This window comes from Rhea pennata, chromosome 13, assembly GCF_028389875.1.
Source record: "Rhea pennata isolate bPtePen1 chromosome 13, bPtePen1.pri, whole genome shotgun sequence".
In the NCBI taxonomy this organism is placed as follows: domain Eukaryota; kingdom Metazoa; phylum Chordata; class Aves; order Rheiformes; family Rheidae; genus Rhea; species Rhea pennata.
The window spans coordinates 751,091-772,102 of record NC_084675.1 but is presented as its reverse complement, the minus strand read 5'-3'; the positions used below and the strand labels follow the sequence as shown (position 1 = coordinate 772,102).

The following is a 21,012-nucleotide window of genomic DNA, read 5'->3' as shown; positions in this document are numbered from 1 at the left end:
GAGGGATGTGGGAGAAGCCAGCACGCGCTTCCACCCCCCAGCAGATGCTGGGGAGTGCCACTCGTCATGGCTGCGGCAATTCCCCCCGCGGGTGCTGAGGAGGGTCTCTCAGGGTGGCTGTGGCAAGGGCTCCAGTGTGCACCTGTTGAGCCCAGGTGTGCCACCAAAAGGAGGCCGTCCCTGGGTGGGCTCGAACCACCAGCCTCTCGGTTAACAGCCGAGCGCGCTCACCCATTGCGCCACAGAGACCCCCACCAAGCGCTGTCTCCATGATGCTCCCTTCTGTGTCATCACACACCTTGGTGCTGAGGGACTGGCAATGCCCCTGATCCTGGGCCAGATCCCAAGACCCAGGCAAAGGCCCGGACAGAGACACACCCCGGTTTCCGTGCTGCTCCATGCACACAGAGCACTGCACGTGGAGGGCATGTGCACGCACCACGTGGTGCAGCTGGCTCGAGCGCAGGCCTTTTCTCAGTCTCTTGCAGCGTCACTTGCCCACGCGCTGTGCGTCGAGGGGGAGCTGGGCAGCGCAGCTCTCCTTAAAGGCCATTTCCCAGGCCTTTACCCGCCCTGCTCCCGGTGCTGGAGGCAGGGCAGTGGCCGCGCACACAGCACTGCTGACCTGGCTGAGGTGAGCCAGGGTGAGGGATTGGCTCCCCTCCCTCTGGCCACCCCTGCACGGAGCAAGGTGTAGAAGTGGTGCCAGCAGCGGGAGGCTCCTCTCCTGGACAAGCCCTGAGCACCACCCAGCATCCGCTGCCCGTAGGTACGGAGGGGTGCCTGTGCTTCCTGCAAGCCCCAGCACCATCAGACCCTGTCAGCGCCCTCAGGACCATTTTGCAGAGACTTCCGGAATAAGAAGTGCTTGAGGCAGGGGTTGTTTCCGAGCAGGCGTTTGAGTGAGGTTTCCTCTGCCTCAGCCCTTCTCAAGCTCTCCTCCTCCTCCGCTTTATCTGTTCGCTCTGCGTGGGGCTGGACTGACCCTGGCAGAGGACAGACTCGCCTTCCAGGGAGCCGGTTCTGTGCTCTAGGCGCACAGCAGTGCGTGAAGCCTCCTGGCTTGAAATGGAAGTACGGGCAGTTTTGTCCCACAGAGGCACACCTAGGAGAGCTGCAGCTGAATTTAACGCAGGAGGGCATTTGCCAAGGTGTTAGGAGCTAAGAAGCTGTGTGGGGCTGTGCTTGGAGGGGCCGGTCCCCGGCAGGACTGGGCTGGTGCCCACCAGTGGGTGCCCAGGCGGGTTGGGCCATTCCTCGCTGGTGGTCTCGTGGTCAGGATTTGGCACTCTCACCACCGTGGCCTAGGTTCGATTCCCGGCCGGGGAAGGGCTCCCTATTGCCACAGCAAGCCAGGCCTCCCACCTTGGGGGCAGCCTGAAAGCAAGGGGACCTGATCAGTGCCACAAGAGCTCGGAGCAGGCACGGGGAACAGGGCATTTCCTCTCTTACAACAGCCATCCTGCGCTTGCTTGTGCACCCAGCTCCAGGGCAGTCCTGTCTTCTGACAAATCCCCCCTCGGTGAGGGAGAATATTTGTTTCCTGGTGGCTCCTGCGAGGCACTGGGTGACACAGAAAGGGTCTCCGGATCTGTGGGATGCGACTCGCCTGCCGCAGCAGCTGCCTTGTCTTTCTGGCCTGAGCTCCCCGCACTACCCAGTCCCCCAGAGGCCGCAGCAGGCGGCCCCGCAGCAAAGCCCAGGAGAGACCCTTCCCACGCTTCCCGGTGAATGTCACCACTGGCATGAGCGCTGGTGCTCTTGCACACTGACCGGGGCATTCGGAAGCTCCCCTTCCGTGCTCTCGAACCATCACCTGACAGCTGTGCCCAGGACAGGGTCCCTAGCAGGCTCCCTGAACAGTCCGCCCAGCCCTGCAACACAGCTGTCAGTCACGGGCTCTGGGGCTCCCTCAGACGGTCCCCAGCTGCCAGAGCGCCAAACCCCAGAGCCACCTGGGTCCCAGATCAGGAGCTGTCCGTCCTGACTTTGCCAGGCCCCACGGAGACGGAGCTTCCTCTTGGGATGCTGCCCCTTCCCTGCCCAGGGCTGAGCTAGCACTCGGATCTGGGGCCTGAAGACAGGAGAGAGGGGGCAGCACAGGGGCGGGCTGGGGAGCAGAGGATAGACGGCCACCCTCGCAGACAGGCAGACAAGCCCTGTGGGCAGGATTCCCTATCAAGTTGAAGACATGATGCATCGCATGATGAAACACGGAAGGGAAATGCTGCGTAGCAGAGGCTCTGTGGATCGATCACCCTCTGGGTCACGGGCCCAGCTGCTCCCACTGCACTGCCACTCTGCTCCTGCGGCGGGCTCTGCGTGGGGTTTTCAGCGCAGGCGCTGCCTTTCCCAGGGCCGAGTGCCCAGATTTGCCCGCGGGCACCATTCCATTCGGTTTCAAAGCTGCACCTAGTAGCTCCCTGTAAGCCACGGTCAGCTCAAGGCTGCTTGACAGCTCTGTCAGCCTCTTTCAAATTCAAGGCTCCTTGAAGCCTGTCCACGAGTCTCCTCTGAACCAGGAACAAAGCATCTCCCTGTCCTTCAACAAACTCAGGAAGGGGCTTTGTGAATCCTTCCTGAGGAGCTGGATGACGGTCGCGCGCTTTTGGCCTGCTGCTGGCAGCAGCCTCTTCTTCTGTTGTCTTCTTTTACCCTCATTGTCCCTGCCCTCTTCCTAAGCACCTGCTTTGCTTGCAGACATGCCGCTTAGTAAAGGGGCAAGGGCTTTGGACCTCGTTTCTGCTGCCCCTCGCACTGGGATTCAACAGCACTCGTGTATCTATCTCCCGGACGTTGTGGAATCAGCCTGTGCCCCCAGAAGAGACAGAGGACACTAATGCTGCCTGCTGTCAGCTGCCTGTGGCCCTCTGGGACGTAGCCAGCCCCCCAGGCCGCAGGACCAAAGACCTCTCTGGCACCCTTGGCTGAACAAAAGCCAAATAGAGAAAGGGCACAATTTGCAACACTGAAACCAAGGAGAGCAGAGGCACAGCCACAGAGGCCCAGGTACTGCAAGCATGTATAACAGACAGCAAAAGAGACAGCATCTCTCTCGTTTGAAGGGAGTTGATTGCGAAAGTCTCCGAACCTCAGGAGCGCTCTTGCTGCCAAAAGAGCAGGGCAGGTGGCTGCTGTTGTTTGTGCTTGTCTGCTCATTACTGAGAGGGAGAAGATGATAAAAGGCCTGGTAGCCGAGGGCAACAATCTGTTGTGAAGAGGGCATAAAGTTATCATCCCTCCCTTGAGGAGAGGCCACCCTTGGTGCTTTTGCCCTCTCTCTCTGTGCCCTGGTGCATATTGCAAACCTGACGCACAACGGGGGGCACACACTTGCTGCTCCCTGTTGGGCGAGGCAAGAGGAAAGCACTTGAGGTGCCAGGTTAATGCTGATGAGCCCTGGTGATCACAGGCAAAGGTGTCTGCTCGTGGGCTCCAGTCCACCTTTCCAAGTGTGCTCCAGTGGCGCAATGGGCCAGCGCGCAGCACTTATACAGCAGTGCAAAGCAGAGGGATACTGAGGGTGTGAGTTCAAGCCTCACCTGGAGCATGGGCTTTTGATCAAGCAGCGCTTCCCCTTGCCTTGGGCAGGGCACCTGTGTAGCCGTGATGTCTGTCGCAATACAGACATCCCGGGAACTGTCAATACAGACACCCGGGACGAGCAGAAGCACTTGGGGCCCTTGCAGGCTTCACCGGGGCTCTGCCCACAGAGCACTCAGTTCAGGACCCCAGAGGCAGAGCTGGGCTCTCCTCCCTTCTCTGCAGCAGGTGCAGAGAAGGGAGCGTCCAGAGCTCGCTCAGTGCTCAGATGCTATCATTTCCCTTTGACTTTTCAGCATTCGGACACTCTCCCAGCACCCGCTGCTCAGCCTCGCTGTGGCCGATCCTTCCTACACAACCCTTCCACCTCCAGGCAGGCCAGGAGGAAGCACTCTTGACTCTCCACAGCCACACACTGGCGTGGAGCTGCAGGCAAAACCTGCCGCCCCACCGCTCCTCTCACGCTGCAGCTAAGGGAGAAAGGCGGCTCTGCCCTTCCACAGAGGGTGTCCTTCCCACAGCCAGCTTACAGCTTGGTCAGAACATGGAGGCATGGCCAAGCGTGGAGGCATAACCTCGGAAGTCACACGCTCCCCGTGGAGAAGAAAATGTGCTCTTCCTCCCAGGGAAGAGCTAGTGGTGTTGGGTCTCTGTGGAGTGCGATGGCAGCCACGGCTGGGCTGGGGTTGCAGGGTGGTGGTTTTGGTGTGGAGCTGAAAGTCCCCTTGCTGCAAAATGGGGAGCGAGGGCAAGAGAAAGGGAGGTGAAAAGCTGGGTGCTTTCCAGGCAGAGTCTCTCGGTTCTCAAGCTTTGCCCAGAGAATGCAGAAGCCTGAATGCTTTCCCAGAGGCACGCGCAGCTGCCACGGCAGCCCCACAGGAGAAGACGCTGCACAGTCGCTAGACAGCAGGACATCGTTTTAGGCACGAGCCCATTGAATGTTTGGGACAGAGAGCACGGAAGAGCTTGTACCTCCTTCCTAGGCCACGGCATCTTTGGAAAGAAAGAAACCCTTGGCCCGTCCTTGCAGGTGCCTCCCTTGTCTTTTCAAACTCCCCCGCTCAGGCCGCGGGCTTTGCAAAACCCTTGCTGTGACTCGGATTCGAACCGAGGTTGCTGCGGCCACAACGCAGAGTACTAACCACTATACGATCACAGCTGCGCATGTGACTGACCGCCTTTGCTCCTTGGGCATTATTTCTCTCCTGCCTCCTTCAGGCAATAGGGTGGGAACAGCAAGGGCCTCTTAACTGCCCTTCCTGCAGGCACCCTGCAGCACCCATCCCCCATGCATGCTCCCAGGAGCAACAGAAGCTGACTCTGCAGCCCCATCACGCGCATTTGCCCCCACCTCCATTGGCAGGACCCCACCGCATGCCAGCAGAAGGGGCAGAACACAAGTCCTGTCTCCAGTAGCCCGCCTCCTACCTCAGGGAGGCTGGAAGCCTTCTCGCAAGAGACCGAGCAGCTGCAGCAACTCCAAGCTAGTCTTGGTCACAAATGCCAAGCACTGGACCCTCCAGGCACTCGAGGGAGAAGACACAAGATTTACCCATGGCTACCTTGGCCTTGAGAGCCGCAGTGCCCTTGTAGGTCCTCCGCAGGACCTCTGCATGTCTCTGGGGGAAATTGGAAAATTCAGCCCCGCACAGACAGCATCACTTGTCGGGACCTAACTCTCGGTTGTACAGGAGAAGTGTAAATTCTGGGGATTGACTTGGACAACAAGACCACGGCGGGATTAAAGGGCTAGGTAAATCTGTGGTCAGGCCCATGCCAAAGCAAAAGGCTGAGCAGCAGCCTCCTCTGAGGCCTGCATGCAGGATCTTGAGGGTACGAGACCCTGGAAGGGCTGCTAAAGTGCCAAGAGGCCTCTGCTCTGGCAACTGCAGGCAGGCGGAGCCAGCCACCCTGCAGAGGAGCCGTTTCCTGGGAGGGATGTGGGAGAAGCCAGCACGCGCTTCCACCCCCCAGCAGATGCTGGGGAGTGCCACTCGTCATGGCTGTGGCAATTCCCCCCGCGGGTGCTGAGGAGGGTCTCTCAGGGTGGCTGTGGCAAGGGCTCCAGTGTGCACCTGTTGAGCCCAGGTGTGCCACCAAAAGGAGGCCGTCCCTGGGTGGGCTCGAACCACCAGCCTCTCGGTTAACAGCCGAGCGCGCTCACCCATTGCGCCACAGAGACCCCCACCAAGCGCTGTCTCCATGATGCTCCCTTCTGTGTCATCACACACCTTGGTGCTGAGGGACTGGCAATGCCCCTGATCCTGGGCCAGATCCCAAGACCCAGGCAAAGGCCCGGACAGAGACACACCCCGGTTTCCGTGCTGCTCCATGCACACAGAGCACTGCACGTGGAGGGCATGTGCACGCACCACGTGGTGCAGCTGGCTCGAGCGCAGGCCTTTTCTCAGTCTCTTGCAGCGTCACTTGCCCACGCGCTGTGCGTCGAGGGGGAGCTGGGCAGCGCAGCTCTCCTTAAAGGCCATTTCCCAGGCCTTTACCCGCCCTGCTCCCGGTGCTGGAGGCAGGGCAGTGGCCGCGCACACAGCACTGCTGACCTGGCTGAGGTGAGCCAGGGTGAGGGATTGGCTCCCCTCCCTCTGGCCACCCCTGCACGGAGCAAGGTGTAGAAGTGGTGCCAGCAGCGGGAGGCTCCTCTCCTGGACAAGCCCTGAGCACCACCCAGCATCCGCTGCCCGTAGGTACGGAGGGGTGCCTGTGCTTCCTGCAAGCCCCAGCACCATCAGACCCTGTCAGCGCCCTCAGGACCATTTTGCAGAGACTTCCGGAATAAGAAGTGCTTGAGGCAGGGGTTGTTTCCGAGCAGGCGTTTGAGTGAGGTTTCCTCTGCCTCAGCCCTTCTCAAGCTCTCCTCCTCCTCCGCTTTATCTGTTCGCTCTGCGTGGGGCTGGACTGACCCTGGCAGAGGACAGACTCGCCTTCCAGGGAGCCGGTTCTGTGCTCTAGGCGCACAGCAGTGCGTGAAGCCTCCTGGCTTGAAATGGAAGTACGGGCAGTTTTGTCCCACAGAGGCACACCTAGGAGAGCTGCAGCTGAATTTAACGCAGGAGGGCATTTGCCAAGGTGTTAGGAGCTAAGAAGCTGTGTGGGGCTGTGCTTGGAGGGGCCGGTCCCCGGCAGGACTGGGCTGGTGCCCACCAGTGGGTGCCCAGGCGGGTTGGGCCATTCCTCGCTGGTGGTCTCGTGGTCAGGATTTGGCACTCTCACCACCGTGGCCTAGGTTCGATTCCCGGCCGGGGAAGGGCTCCCTATTGCCACAGCAAGCCAGGCCTCCCACCTTGGGGGCAGCCTGAAAGCAAGGGGACCTGATCAGTGCCACAAGAGCTCGGAGCAGGCACGGGGAACAGGGCATTTCCTCTCTTACAACAGCCATCCTGCGCTTGCTTGTGCACCCAGCTCCAGGGCAGTCCTGTCTTCTGACAAATCCCCCCTCGGTGAGGGAGAATATTTGTTTCCTGGTGGCTCCTGCGAGGCACTGGGTGACACAGAAAGGGTCTCCGGATCTGTGGGATGCGACTCGCCTGCCGCAGCAGCTGCCTTGTCTTTCTGGCCTGAGCTCCCCGCACTACCCAGTCCCCCAGAGGCCGCAGCAGGCGGCCCCGCAGCAAAGCCCAGGAGAGACCCTTCCCACGCTTCCCGGTGAATGTCACCACTGGCATGAGCGCTGGTGCTCTTGCACACTGACCGGGGCATTCGGAAGCTCCCCTTCCGTGCTCTCGAACCATCACCTGACAGCTGTGCCCAGGACAGGGTCCCTAGCAGGCTCCCTGAACAGTCCGCCCAGCCCTGCAACACAGCTGTCAGTCACGGGCTCTGGGGCTCCCTCAGACGGTCCCCAGCTGCCAGAGCGCCAAACCCCAGAGCCACCTGGGTCCCAGATCAGGAGCTGTCCGTCCTGACTTTGCCAGGCCCCACGGAGACGGAGCTTCCTCTTGGGATGCTGCCCCTTCCCTGCCCAGGGCTGAGCTAGCACTCGGATCTGGGGCCTGAAGACAGGAGAGAGGGGGCAGCACAGGGGCGGGCTGGGGAGCAGAGGATAGACGGCCACCCTCGCAGACAGGCAGACAAGCCCTGTGGGCAGGATTCCCTATCAAGTTGAAGACATGATGCATCGCATGATGAAACACGGAAGGGAAATGCTGCGTAGCAGAGGCTCTGTGGATCGATCACCCTCTGGGTCACGGGCCCAGCTGCTCCCACTGCACTGCCACTCTGCTCCTGCGGCGGGCTCTGCGTGGGGTTTTCAGCGCAGGCGCTGCCTTTCCCAGGGCCGAGTGCCCAGATTTGCCCGCGGGCACCATTCCATTCGGTTTCAAAGCTGCACCTAGTAGCTCCCTGTAAGCCACGGTCAGCTCAAGGCTGCTTGACAGCTCTGTCAGCCTCTTTCAAATTCAAGGCTCCTTGAAGCCTGTCCACGAGTCTCCTCTGAACCAGGAACAAAGCATCTCCCTGTCCTTCAACAAACTCAGGAAGGGGCTTTGTGAATCCTTCCTGAGGAGCTGGATGACGGTCGCGCGCTTTTGGCCTGCTGCTGGCAGCAGCCTCTTCTTCTGTTGTCTTCTTTTACCCTCATTGTCCCTGCCCTCTTCCTAAGCACCTGCTTTGCTTGCAGACATGCCGCTTAGTAAAGGGGCAAGGGCTTTGGACCTCGTTTCTGCTGCCCCTCGCACTGGGATTCAACAGCACTCGTGTATCTATCTCCCGGACGTTGTGGAATCAGCCTGTGCCCCCAGAAGAGACAGAGGACACTAATGCTGCCTGCTGTCAGCTGCCTGTGGCCCTCTGGGATGTAGCCAGCCCCCCAGGCCGCAGGACCAAAGACCTCTCTGGCACCCTTGGCTGAACAAAAGCCAAATAGAGAAAGGGCACAATTTGCAACACTGAAACCAAGGAGAGCAGAGGCACAGCCACAGAGGCCCAGGTACTGCAAGCATGTATAACAGACAGCAAAAGAGACAGCATCTCTCTCGTTTGAAGGGAGTTGATTGCGAAAGTCTCCGAACCTCAGGAGCGCTCTTGCTGCCAAAAGAGCAGGGCAGGTGGCTGCTGTTGTTTGTGCTTGTCTGCTCATTACTGAGAGGGAGAAGATGATAAAAGGCCTGGTAGCCGAGGGCAACAATCTGTTGTGAAGAGGGCATAAAGTTATCATCCCTCCCTTGAGGAGAGGCCACCCTTGGTGCTTTTGCCCTCTCTCTCTGTGCCCTGGTGCATATTGCAAACCTGACGCACAACGGGGGGCACACACTTGCTGCTCCCTGTTGGGCGAGGCAAGAGGAAAGCACTTGAGGTGCCAGGTTAATGCTGATGAGCCCTGGTGATCACAGGCAAAGGTGTCTGCTCGTGGGCTCCAGTCCACCTTTCCAAGTGTGCTCCAGTGGCGCAATGGGCCAGCGCGCAGCACTTATACAGCAGTGCAAAGCAGAGGGATACTGAGGGTGTGAGTTCAAGCCTCACCTGGAGCATGGGCTTTTGATCAAGCAGCGCTTCCCCTTGCCTTGGGCAGGGCACCTGTGTAGCCGTGATGTCTGTCGCAATACAGACATCCCGGGAACTGTCAATACAGACACCCGGGACGAGCAGAAGCACTTGGGGCCCTTGCAGGCTTCACCGGGGCTCTGCCCACAGAGCACTCAGTTCAGGACCCCAGAGGCAGAGCTGGGCTCTCCTCCCTTCTCTGCAGCAGGTGCAGAGAAGGGAGCGTCCAGAGCTCGCTCAGTGCTCAGATGCTATCATTTCCCTTTGACTTTTCAGCATTCGGACACTCTCCCAGCACCCGCTGCTCAGCCTCGCTGTGGCCGATCCTTCCTACACAACCCTTCCACCTCCAGGCAGGCCAGGAGGAAGCACTCTTGACTCTCCACAGCCACACACTGGCGTGGAGCTGCAGGCAAAACCTGCCGCCCCACCGCTCCTCTCACGCTGCAGCTAAGGGAGAAAGGCGGCTCTGCCCTTCCACAGAGGGTGTCCTTCCCACAGCCAGCTTACAGCTTGGTCAGAACATGGAGGCATGGCCAAGCGTGGAGGCATAACCTCGGAAGTCACACGCTCCCCGTGGAGAAGAAAATGTGCTCTTCCTCCCAGGGAAGAGCTAGTGGTGTTGGGTCTCTGTGGAGTGCGATGGCAGCCACGGCTGGGCTGGGGTTGCAGGGTGGTGGTTTTGGTGTGGAGCTGAAAGTCCCCTTGCTGCAAAATGGGGAGCGAGGGCAAGAGAAAGGGAGGTGAAAAGCTGGGTGCTTTCCAGGCAGAGTCTCTCGGTTCTCAAGCTTTGCCCAGAGAATGCAGAAGCCTGAATGCTTTCCCAGAGGCACGCGCAGCTGCCACGGCAGCCCCACAGGAGAAGACGCTGCACAGTCGCTAGACAGCAGGACATCGTTTTAGGCACGAGCCCATTGAATGTTTGGGACAGAGAGCACGGAAGAGCTTGTACCTCCTTCCTAGGCCACGGCATCTTTGGAAAGAAAGAAACCCTTGGCCCGTCCTTGCAGGTGCCTCCCTTGTCTTTTCAAACTCCCCCGCTCAGGCCGCGGGCTTTGCAAAACCCTTGCTGTGACTCGGATTCGAACCGAGGTTGCTGCGGCCACAACGCAGAGTACTAACCACTATACGATCACAGCTGCGCATGTGACTGACCGCCTTTGCTCCTTGGGCATTATTTCTCTCCTGCCTCCTTCAGGCAATAGGGTGGGAACAGCAAGGGCCTCTTAACTGCCCTTCCTGCAGGCACCCTGCAGCACCCATCCCCCATGCATGCTCCCAGGAGCAACAGAAGCTGACTCTGCAGCCCCATCACGCGCATTTGCCCCCACCTCCATTGGCAGGACCCCACCGCATGCCAGCAGAAGGGGCAGAACACAAGTCCTGTCTCCAGTAGCCCGCCTCCTACCTCAGGGAGGCTGGAAGCCTTCTCGCAAGAGACCGAGCAGCTGCAGCAACTCCAAGCTAGTCTTGGTCACAAATGCCAAGCACTGGACCCTCCAGGCACTCGAGGGAGAAGACACAAGATTTACCCATGGCTACCTTGGCCTTGAGAGCCGCAGTGCCCTTGTAGGTCCTCCGCAGGACCTCTGCATGTCTCTGGGGGAAATTGGAAAATTCAGCCCCGCACAGACAGCATCACTTGTCGGGACCTAACTCTCGGTTGTACAGGAGAAGTGTAAATTCTGGGGATTGACTTGGACAACAAGACCACGGCGGGATTAAAGGGCTAGGTAAATCTGTGGTCAGGCCCATGCCAAAGCAAAAGGCTGAGCAGCAGCCTCCTCTGAGGCCTGCATGCAGGATCTTGAGGGTACGAGACCCTGGAAGGGCTGCTAAAGTGCCAAGAGGCCTCTGCTCTGGCAACTGCAGGCAGGCGGAGCCAGCCACCCTGCAGAGGAGCCGTTTCCTGGGAGGGATGTGGGAGAAGCCAGCACGCGCTTCCACCCCCCAGCAGATGCTGGGGAGTGCCACTCGTCATGGCTGTGGCAATTCCCCCCGCGGGTGCTGAGGAGGGTCTCTCAGGGTGGCTGTGGCAAGGGCTCCAGTGTGCACCTGTTGAGCCCAGGTGTGCCACCAAAAGGAGGCCGTCCCTGGGTGGGCTCGAACCACCAGCCTCTCGGTTAACAGCCGAGCGCGCTCACCCATTGCGCCACAGAGACCCCCACCAAGTGCTGTCTCCATGATGCTCCTTTCTGTGTCATCACACACCTTGGTGCTGAGGGACTGGCAATGCCCCTGATCCTGGGCCAGATCCCAAGACCCAGGCAAAGGCCCGGACAGAGACACACCCCGGTTTCCGTGCTGCTCCATGCACACAGAGCACTGCACGTGGAGGGCATGTGCACGCACCACGTGGTGCAGCTGGCTCGAGCGCAGGCCTTTTCTCAGTCTCTTGCAGCGTCACTTGCCCACGCGCTGTGCGTCGAGGGGGAGCTGGGCAGCGCAGCTCTCCTTAAAGGCCATTTCCCAGGCCTTTACCCGCCCTGCTCCCGGTGCTGGAGGCAGGGCAGTGGCCGCGCACACAGCACTGCTGACCTGGCTGAGGTGAGCCAGGGTGAGGGATTGGCTCCCCTCCCTCTGGCCACCCCTGCACGGAGCAAGGTGTAGAAGTGGTGCCAGCAGCGGGAGGCTCCTCTCCTGGACAAGCCCTGAGCACCACCCAGCATCCGCTGCCCGTAGGTACGGAGGGGTGCCTGTGCTTCCTGCAAGCCCCAGCACCATCAGACCCTGTCAGCGCCCTCAGGACCATTTTGCAGAGACTTCCGGAATAAGAAGTGCTTGAGGCAGGGGTTGTTTCCGAGCAGGCGTTTGAGTGAGGTTTCCTCTGCCTCAGCCCTTCTCAAGCTCTCCTCCTCCTCCGCTTTATCTGTTCGCTCTGCGTGGGGCTGGACTGACCCTGGCAGAGGACAGACTCGCCTTCCAGGGAGCCGGTTCTGTGCTCTAGGCGCACAGCAGTGCGTGAAGCCTCCTGGCTTGAAATGGAAGTACGGGCAGTTTTGTCCCACAGAGGCACACCTAGGAGAGCTGCAGCTGAATTTAACGCAGGAGGGCATTTGCCAAGGTGTTAGGAGCTAAGAAGCTGTGTGGGGCTGTGCTTGGAGGGGCCGGTCCCCGGCAGGACTGGGCTGGTGCCCACCAGTGGGTGCCCAGGAGGGTTGGGCCACTCCTTGCTGGTGGTCTCGTGGTCAGGATTTGGCACTCTCACCACCGTGGCCTAGGTTCGATTCCCGGCCGGGGAAGGGCTCCCTATTGCCACAGCAAGCCAGGCCTCCCACCTTGGGGGCAGCCTGAAAGCAAGGGGACCTGATCAGTGCCACAAGAGCTCGGAGCAGGCACGGGGAACAGGGCATTTCCTCTCTTACAACAGCCATCCTGCGCTTGCTTGTGCACCCAGCTCCAGGGCAGTCCTGTCTTCTGACAAATCCCCCCTCGGTGAGGGAGAATATTTGTTTCCTGGTGGCTCCTGCGAGGCACTGGGTGACACAGAAAGGGTCTCCGGATCTGTGGGATGCGACTCGCCTGCCGCAGCAGCTGCCTTGTCTTTCTGGCCTGAGCTCCCCGCACTACCCAGTCCCCCAGAGGCCGCAGCAGGCGGCCCCGCAGCAAAGCCCAGGAGAGACCCTTCCCACGCTTCCCGGTGAATGTCACCACTGGCATGAGCGCTGGTGCTCTTGCACACTGACCGGGGCATTCGGAAGCTCCCCTTCCGTGCTCTCGAACCATCACCTGACAGCTGTGCCCAGGACAGGGTCCCTAGCAGGCTCCCTGAACAGTCCGCCCAGCCCTGCAACACAGCTGTCAGTCACGGGCTCTGGGGCTCCCTCAGACGGTCCCCAGCTGCCAGAGCGCCAAACCCCAGAGCCACCTGGGTCCCAGATCAGGAGCTGTCTGTCCTGACTTTGCCAGGCCCCACGGAGACGGAGCTTCCTCTTGGGATGCTGCCCCTTCCCTGCCCAGGGCTGAGCTAGCACTCGGATCTGGGGCCTGAAGACAGGAGAGAGGGGGCAGCACAGGGGCAGGCTGGGGAGCAGAGGATAGACGGCCACCCTCGCAGACAGGCAGACAAGCCCTGTGGGCAGGATTCCCTATCAAGTTGAAGACATGATGCATCGCATGATGAAACACGGAAGGGAAATGCTGCGTAGCAGAGGCTCTGTGGATCGATCACCCTCTGGGTCACGGGCCCAGCTGCTCCCACTGCACTGCCACTCTGCTCCTGCAGCGGGCTCTGCGTGGGGTTTTCAGCGCAGGCACTGCCTTTCCCAGGGCCGAGTGCCCAGATTTGCCCGCGGGCACCATTCCATTCGGTTTCAAAGCTGCACCTAGTAGCTCCCTGTAAGCCACGGTCAGCTCAAGGCTGCTTGACAGCTCTGTCAGCCTCTTTCAAATTCAAGGCTCCTTGAAGCCTGTCCACGAGTCTCCTCTGAACCAGGAACAAAGCATCTCCCTGTCCTTCAACAAACTCAGGAAGGGGCTTTGTGAATCCTTCCTGAGGAGCTGGATGACGGTCGCGCGCTTTTGGCCTGCTGCTGGCAGCAGCCTCTTCTTCTGTTGTCTTCTTTTACCCTCATTGTCCCTGCCCTCTTCCTAAGCACCTGCTTTGCTTGCAGACATGCCGCTTAGTAAAGGGGCAAGGGCTTTGGACCTCGTTTCTGCTGCCCCTCGCACTGGGATTCAACAGCACTCGTGTATCTATCTCCCGGACGTTGAGGAATCAGCCTGTGCCCCCAGAAGAGACAGAGGACACTAATGCTGCCTGCTGTCAGCTGCCTGTGGCCCTCTGGGACGTAGCCAGCCCCCCAGGCCGCAGGACCAAAGACCTCTCCGGCACCCTTGGCTGAACAAAAGCCAAAGAGAGAAAGGGCACAATTTGCAACACTGAAACCAAGGAGAGCAGAGGCACAGCCACAGAGGCCCAGGTACTGCAAGCATGTATAACAGACAGCAAAAGAGACAGCATCTCTCTCGTTTGAAGGGAGTTGATTGCGAAAGTCTCCGAACCTCAGGAGCGCTCTTGCTGCCAAAAGAGCAGGGCAGGTGGCTGCTGTTGTTTGTGCTTGTCTGCTCATTACTGAGAGGGAGAAGATGATAAAAGGCCTGGTAGCCGAGGGCAACAATCTGTTGTGAAGAGGGCATAAAGTTATCATCCCTCCCTTGAGGAGAGGCCACCCTTGGTGCTTTTGCCCTCTCTCTCCGTGCCCTGGTGCATATTGCAAGCCTGACGCACAACGGGGGGCACACACTTGCTGCTCCCTGTTGGGCGAGGCAAGAGGAAAGCACTTGAGGTGCCAGGTTAATGCTGATGAGCCCTGGTGATCACAGGCAAAGGTGTCTGCTCGTGGGCTCCAGTCCACCTTTCCAAGTGTGCTCCAGTGGCGCAATGGGCCAGCGCGCAGCACTTATACAGCAGTGCAAAGCAGAGGGATGCTGAGGGTGTGAGTTCAAGCCTCACCTGGAGCATGGGCTTTTGATCAAGCAGCGCTTCCCCTTGCCTTGGGCAGGGCACCTGTGTAGCCGTGATGTCTGTCGCAACACAGACATCCCGGGAACTGTCAATACAGACACCCGGGACGAGCAGAAGCACTTGGGGCCCTTGCAGGCTTCACCGGGGCTCTGCCCACAGAGCACTCAGTTCAGGACCCCAGAGGCAGAGCTGGGCTCTCCTCCCTTCTCTGCAGCAGGTGCAGAGAAGGGAGCGTCCAGAGCTCGCTCAGTGCTCAGATGCTATCATTTCCCTTTGACTTTTCAGCATTCGGACACTCTCCCAGCACCCGCTGCCCAGCCTCGCTGTGGCCGATCCTTCCTACACAACCCTTCCACCTCCAGGCAGGCCAGGAGGAAGCACTCTTGACTCTCCACAGCCACACACTGGCGTGGAGCTGCAGGCAAAACCTGCCGCCCCACCGCTCCTCTCACGCTGCAGCTAAGGGAGAAAGGCGGCTCTGCCCTTCCACAGAGGGTGTCCTTCCCACAGCCAGCTTACAGCTTGGTCAGAACATGGAGGCATGGCCAAGCGTGGAGGCATAACCTCGGAAGTCACACGCTCCCCGTGGAGAAGAAAATGTGCTCTTCCTCCCAGGGAAGAGCTAGTGGTGTTGGGTCTCTGTGGAGTGCGATGGCAGCCACGGCTGGGCTGGGGTTGCAGGGTGGTGGTTTTGGTGTGGAGCTGAAAGTCCCCTTGCTGCAAAATGGGGAACAAGGGCAAGAGAAAGGGAGGTGAAAAGCTGGGTGCTTTCCAGGCAGAGTCTCTCGGTTCTCAAGCTTTGCCCAGAGAATGCAGAAGCCTGAATGCTTTCCCAGAGGCACGCGCAGCTGCCACGGCAGCCCCACAGGAGAAGACGCTGCACAGTCGCTAGACAGCAGGACATCGTTTTAGGCACGAGCCCATTGAATGTTTGGGACAGAGAGCACGGAAGAGCTTGTACCTCCTTCCTAGGCCACGGCATCTTTGGAAAGAAACCCTTGGCCCGTCCTTGCAGGTGCCTCCCTTGTCTTTCCAAACTCCCCCGCTCAGGCCGCGGGCTTTGCAAAACCCTTGCTGTGACTCGGATTCGAACCGAGGTTGCTGCAGCCACAACGCAGAGTACTAACCACTATACGATCACAGCTGCGCATGTGACTGACCGCCTTTGCTCCTTGGGCATTATTTCTCTCCTGCCTCCTTCAGGCAATAGGGTGGGAACAGCAAGGGCCTCTTAACTGCCCTTCCTGCAGGCACCCTGCAGCACCCATCCCCCATGCATGCTCCCAGGAGCAACAGAAGCTGACTCTGCAGCCCCATCACGCGCATTTGCCCCCACCTCCATTGGCAGGACCCCACCGCATGCCAGCAGAAGGGGCAGAACACAAGTCCTGTCTCCAGTAGCCTGCCTCCTACCTCAGGGAGGCTGGAAGCCTTCTCGCAAGAGACCGAGCAGCTGCAGCAACTCCAAGCTAGTCTTGGTCACAAATGCCAAGCACTGGACCCTCCAGGCACTCGAGGGAGAAGACACAAGATTTACCCATGGCTACCTTGGCCTTGAGAGCCGCAGTGCCCTTGTAGGTCCTCCGCAGGACCTCTGCATGTCTCTGGGGGAAATTGGAAAATTCAGCCCCGCACAGACAGCATCACTTGTCGGGACCTAACTCTCGGTTGTACAGGAGAAGTGTAAATTCTGGGGATTGACTTGGACAACAAGACCACGGCGGGATTAAAGGGCTAGGTAAATCTGTGGTCAGGCCCATGCCAAAGCAAAAGGCTGAGCAGCAGCCTCCTCTGAGGCCTGCATGCAGGATCTTGAGGGTACGAGACCCTGGAAGGGCTGCTAAAGTGCCAAGAGGCCTCTGCTCTGGCAACTGCAGGCAGGCGGAGCCAGCCACCCTGCAGAGGAGCCGTTTCCTGGGAGGGATGTGGGAGAAGCCAGCACGCGCTTCCACCCCCCAGCAGATGCTGGGGAGTGCCACTCGTCATGGCTGCGGCAATTCCCCCCGCGGGTGCTGAGGAGGGTCTCTCAGGGTGGCTGTGGCAAGGGCTCCAGTGTGCACCTGTTGAGCCCAGGTGTGCCACCAAAAGGAGGCCGTCCCTGGGTGGGCTCGAACCACCAGCCTCTCGGTTAACAGCCGAGCGCGCTCACCCATTGCGCCACAGAGACCCCCACCAAGTGCTGTCTCCATGATGCTCCCTTCTGTGTCATCACACACCTTGGTGCTGAGGGACTGGCAATGCCCCTGATCCTGGGCCAGATCCCAAGACCCAGGCAAAGGCCCGGACAGAGACACACCCCGGTTTCCGTGCTGCTCCATGCACACAGAGCACTGCACGTGGAGGGCATGTGCACGCACCACGTGGTGCAGCTGGCTCGAGCGCAGGCCTTTTCTCAGTCTCTTGCAGCGTCACTTGCCCACGCGCTGTGCGTCGAGGGGGAGCTGGGCAGCGCAGCTCTCCTTAAAGGCCATTTCCCAGGCCTTTACCCGCCCTGCTCCCGGTGCTGGAGGCAGGGCAGTGGCCGCGCACACAGCACTGCTGACCTGGCTGAGGTGAGCCAGGGTGAGGGATTGGCTCCCCTCCCTCTGGCCACCCCTGCACGGAGCAAGGTGTAGAAGTGGTGCCAGCAGCGGGAGGCTCCTCTCCTGGACAAGCCCTGAGCACCACCCAGCATCCGCTGCCCGTAGGTACGGAGGGGTGCCTGTGCTTCCTGCAAGCCCCAGCACCATCAGACCCTGTCAGCGCCCTCAGGACCATTTTGCAGAGACTTCCGGAATAAGAAGTGCTTGAGGCAGGGGTTGTTTCCGAGCAGGCGTTTGAGTGAGGTTTCCTCTGCCTCAGCCCTTCTCAAGCTCTCCTCCTCCTCCGCTTTATCTGTTCGCTCTGCGTGGGGCTGGACTGACCCTGGCAGAGGACAGACTCGCCTTCCAGGGAGCCGGTTCTGTGCTCTAGGCGCACAGCAGTGCGTGAAGCCTCCTGGCTTGAAATGGAAGTACGGGCAGTTTTGTCCCACAGAGGCACACCTAGGAGAGCTGCAGCTGAATTTAACGCAGGAGGGCATTTGCCAAGGTGTTAGGAGCTAAGAAGCTGTGTGGGGCTGTGCTTGGAGGGGCCGGTCCCCGGCAGGACTGGGCTGGTGCCCACCAGTGGGTGCCCAGGCGGGTTGGGCCACTCCTCGCTGGTGGTCTCGTGGTCAGGATTTGGCACTCTCACCACCGTGGCCTAGGTTCGATTCCCGGCCGGGGAAGGGCTCCCTATTGCCACAGCAAGCCAGGCCTCCCACCTTGGGGGCAGCCTGAAAGCAAGGGGACCTGATCAGTGCCACAAGAGCTCGGAGCAGGCACGGGGAACAGGGCATTTCCTCTCTTACAACAGCCATCCTGCGCTTGCTTGTGCACCCAGCTCCAGGGCAGTCCTGTCTTCTGACAAATCCCCCCTCGGTGAGGGAGAATATTTGTTTCCTGGTGGCTCCTGCGAGGCACTGGGTGACACAGAAAGGGTCTCCGGATCTGTGGGATGCGACTCGCCTGCCGCAGCAGCTGCCTTGTCTTTCTGGCCTGAGCTCCCCGCACTACCCAGTCCCCCAGAGGCCGCAGCAGGCGGCCCCGCAGCAAAGCCCAGGAGAGACCCTTCCCACGCTTCCCGGTGAATGTCACCACTGGCATGAGCGCTGGTGCTCTTGCACACTGACCGGGGCATTCGGAAGCTCCCCTTCCGTGCTCTCGAACCATCACCTGACAGCTGTGCCCAGGACAGGGTCCCTAGCAGGCTCCCTGAACAGTCCGCCCAGCCCTGCAACACAGCTGTCAGTCACGGGCTCTGGGGCTCCCTCAGACGGTCCCCAGCTGCCAGAGCGCCAAACCCCAGAGCCACCTGGGTCCCAGATCAGGAGCTGTCTGTCCTGACTTTGCCAGGCCCCACGGAGACGGAGCTTCCTCTTGGGATGCTGCCCCTTCCCTGCCCAGGGCTGAGCTAGCACTCGGATCTGGGGCCTGAAGACAGGAGAGAGGGGGCAGCACAGGGGCAGGCTGGGGAGCAGAGGATAGACGGCCACCCTCGCAGACAGGCAGACAAGCCCTGTGGGCAGGATTCCCTATCAAGTTGAAGACATGATGCATCGCATGATGAAACACGGAAGGGAAATGCTGCGTAGCAGAGGCTCTGTGGATCGATCACCCTCTGGGTCACGGGCCCAGCTGCTCCCACTGCACTGCCACTCTGCTCCTGCAGCGGGCTCTGCGTGGGGTTTTCAGCGCAGGCACTGCCTTTCCCAGGGCCGAGTGCCCAGATTTGCCCGCGGGCACCATTCCATTCGGTTTCAAAGCTGCACCTAGTAGCTCCCTGTAAGCCACGGTCAGCTCAAGGCTGCTTGACAGCTCTGTCAGCCTCTTTCAAATTCAAGGCTCCTTGAAGCCTGTCCACGAGTCTCCTCTGAACCAGGAACAAAGCATCTCCCTGTCCTTCAACAAACTCAGGAAGGGGCTTTGTGAATCCTTCCTGAGGAGCTGGATGACGGTCGCGCGCTTTTGGCCTGCTGCTGGCAGCAGCCTCTTCTTCTGTTGTCTTCTTTTACCCTCATTGTCCCTGCCCTCTTCCTAAGCACCTGCTTTGCTTGCAGACATGCCGCTTAGTAAAGGGGCAAGGGCTTTGGACCTCGTTTCTGCTGCCCCTCGCACTGGGATTCAACAGCACTCGTGTATCTATCTCCCGGACGTTGAGGAATCAGCCTGTGCCCCCAGAAGAGACAGAGGACACTAATGCTGCCTGCTGTCAGCTGCCTGTGGCCCTCTGGGACGTAGCCAGCCCCCCAGGCCGCAGGACCAAAGACCTCTCCGGCACCCTTGGCTGAACAAAAGCCAAAGAGAGAAAGGGCACAATTTGCAACACTGAAACCAAGGAGAGCAGAGGCACAGCCACAGAGGCCCAGGTACTGCAAGCATGTATAACAGACAGCAAAAGAGACAGCATCTCTCTCGTTTGAAGGGAGTTGATTGCGAAAGTCTCCGAACCTCAGGAGCGCTCTTGCTGCCAAAAGAGCAGGGCAGGTGGCTGCTGTTGTTTGTGCTTGTCTGCTCATTACTGAGAGGGAGAAGATGATAAAAGGCCTGGTAGCCGAGGGCAACAATCTGTTGTGAAGAGGGCATAAAGTTATCATCCCTCCCTTGAGGAGAGGCCACCCTTGGTGCTTTTGCCCTCTCTCTCCGTGCCCTGGTGCATATTGCAAGCCTGACGCACAACGGGGGGCACACACTTGCTGCTCCCTGTTGGGCGAGGCAAGAGGAAAGCACTTGAGGTGCCAGGTTAATGCTGATGAGCCCTGGTGATCACAGGCAAAGGTGTCTGCTCGTGGGCTCCAGTCCACCTTTCCAAGTGTGCTCCAGTGGCGCAATGGGCCAGCGCGCAGCACTTATACAGCAGTGCAAAGCAGAGGGATGCTGAGGGTGTGAGTTCAAGCCTCACCTGGAGCATGGGCTTTTGATCAAGCAGCGCTTCCCCTTGCCTTGGGCAGGGCACCTGTGTAGCCGTGATGTCTGTCGCAATACAGACATCCCGGGAACTGTCAATACAGACACCCGGGACGAGCAGAAGCACTTGGGGCCCTTGCAGGCTTCACCGGGGCTCTGCCCACAGAGCACTCAGTTCAGGACCCCAGAGGCAGAGCTGGGCTCTCCTCCCTTCTCTGCAGCAGGTGCAGAGAAGGGAGCGTCCAGAGCTCGCTCAGTGCTCAGATGCTATCATTTCCCTTTGACTTTTCAGCATTCGGACACTCTCCCCGCACCCGCTGCCCAGCCTCGCTGTGGCCGATCCTTCCTACACAACCCTTCCACCTCCAGGCAGGCCAGGAGGAAGCACTCTTGACTCTCCACAGCCACACACTGGCGTGGAGCTGCAGGCAAAACCTGCCGCCCCACCGCTCCTCTCACGCTGCAGCTAAGGGAGAAAGGCGGCTCTGCACTTCCACAGAGGGTGTCCTTCCCACAGCCAGCTTACAGCTTGGTCAGAACATGGAGGCATGGCCAAGCGTGGAGGCATAACCTCGGAAGTCACACGCTCCCCGTGGAGAAGAAAATGTGCTCTTCCTCCCAGGGAAGAGCTAGTGGTGTTGGGTCTCTGCGGAGTGCGATGGCAGCCACGGCTGGGCTGGGGTTGCAGGGTGGTGGTTTTGGTGTGGAGCTGAAAGTCCCCTTGCTGCAAAATGGGGAGCAAGGGCAAGAGAAAGGGAGGTGAAAAGCTGGGTGCTTTCCAGGCAGAGTCTCTCGGTTCTCAAGCTTTGCCCAGAGAATGCAGAAGCCTGAATGCTTTCCCAGAGGCACGCGCAGCTGCCACGGCAGCCCCACAGGAGAAGACGCTGCACAGTCGCTAGACAGCAGGACATCGTTTTAGGCACGAGCCCATTGAATGTTTGGGACAGAGAGCACGGAAGAGCTTGTACCTCCTTCCTAGGCCACGGCATCTTTGGAAAGAAACCCTTGGCCCGTCCTTGCAGGTGCCTCCCTTGTCTTTTC

At 59.7% G+C, this 21,012-nt stretch overlaps 10 non-coding genes across 10 annotated transcripts; 4 read left to right on the top strand and 6 right to left on the bottom strand.

Annotated features, from left to right (window-relative positions):
* Window positions 1–175: 175 nt before the first annotated feature.
* Window positions 176–249, bottom strand: TRNAN-GUU (transfer RNA asparagine (anticodon GUU)). The gene has a single exon. It is a non-coding gene; the product is annotated as a tRNA-Asn (tRNA).
* A 3,207-nt stretch (window positions 250–3,456) lies between these two features.
* On the top strand, window positions 3,457–3,550 carry TRNAI-UAU (transfer RNA isoleucine (anticodon UAU)). The gene is made up of 2 exons: window positions 3,457–3,494; window positions 3,515–3,550. It is a non-coding gene; the product is annotated as a tRNA-Ile (tRNA).
* Window positions 3,551–4,630: 1,080 nt separating this feature from the next.
* TRNAH-GUG (transfer RNA histidin (anticodon GUG)) lies at window positions 4,631–4,702 on the bottom strand. Its single transcript has one exon. It is a non-coding gene; the product is annotated as a tRNA-His (tRNA).
* Window positions 4,703–5,651: 949 nt separating this feature from the next.
* TRNAN-GUU (transfer RNA asparagine (anticodon GUU)) lies at window positions 5,652–5,725 on the bottom strand. The gene has a single exon. It is a non-coding gene; the product is annotated as a tRNA-Asn (tRNA).
* Window positions 5,726–8,932: 3,207 nt separating this feature from the next.
* Window positions 8,933–9,026, top strand: TRNAI-UAU (transfer RNA isoleucine (anticodon UAU)). Its single transcript has 2 exons — window positions 8,933–8,970; window positions 8,991–9,026. It is a non-coding gene; the product is annotated as a tRNA-Ile (tRNA).
* Window positions 9,027–10,106: 1,080 nt separating this feature from the next.
* TRNAH-GUG (transfer RNA histidin (anticodon GUG)) lies at window positions 10,107–10,178 on the bottom strand. Its single transcript has one exon. It is a non-coding gene; the product is annotated as a tRNA-His (tRNA).
* A 949-nt stretch (window positions 10,179–11,127) lies between these two features.
* On the bottom strand, window positions 11,128–11,201 carry TRNAN-GUU (transfer RNA asparagine (anticodon GUU)). The gene has a single exon. It is a non-coding gene; the product is annotated as a tRNA-Asn (tRNA).
* A 3,207-nt stretch (window positions 11,202–14,408) lies between these two features.
* On the top strand, window positions 14,409–14,502 carry TRNAI-UAU (transfer RNA isoleucine (anticodon UAU)). The gene is made up of 2 exons: window positions 14,409–14,446; window positions 14,467–14,502. It is a non-coding gene; the product is annotated as a tRNA-Ile (tRNA).
* A 2,097-nt stretch (window positions 14,503–16,599) lies between these two features.
* TRNAN-GUU (transfer RNA asparagine (anticodon GUU)) lies at window positions 16,600–16,673 on the bottom strand. Its single transcript has one exon. It is a non-coding gene; the product is annotated as a tRNA-Asn (tRNA).
* A 3,207-nt stretch (window positions 16,674–19,880) lies between these two features.
* On the top strand, window positions 19,881–19,974 carry TRNAI-UAU (transfer RNA isoleucine (anticodon UAU)). Its single transcript has 2 exons — window positions 19,881–19,918; window positions 19,939–19,974. It is a non-coding gene; the product is annotated as a tRNA-Ile (tRNA).
* The last annotated feature ends 1,038 nt before the right edge of the window (window positions 19,975–21,012 follow it).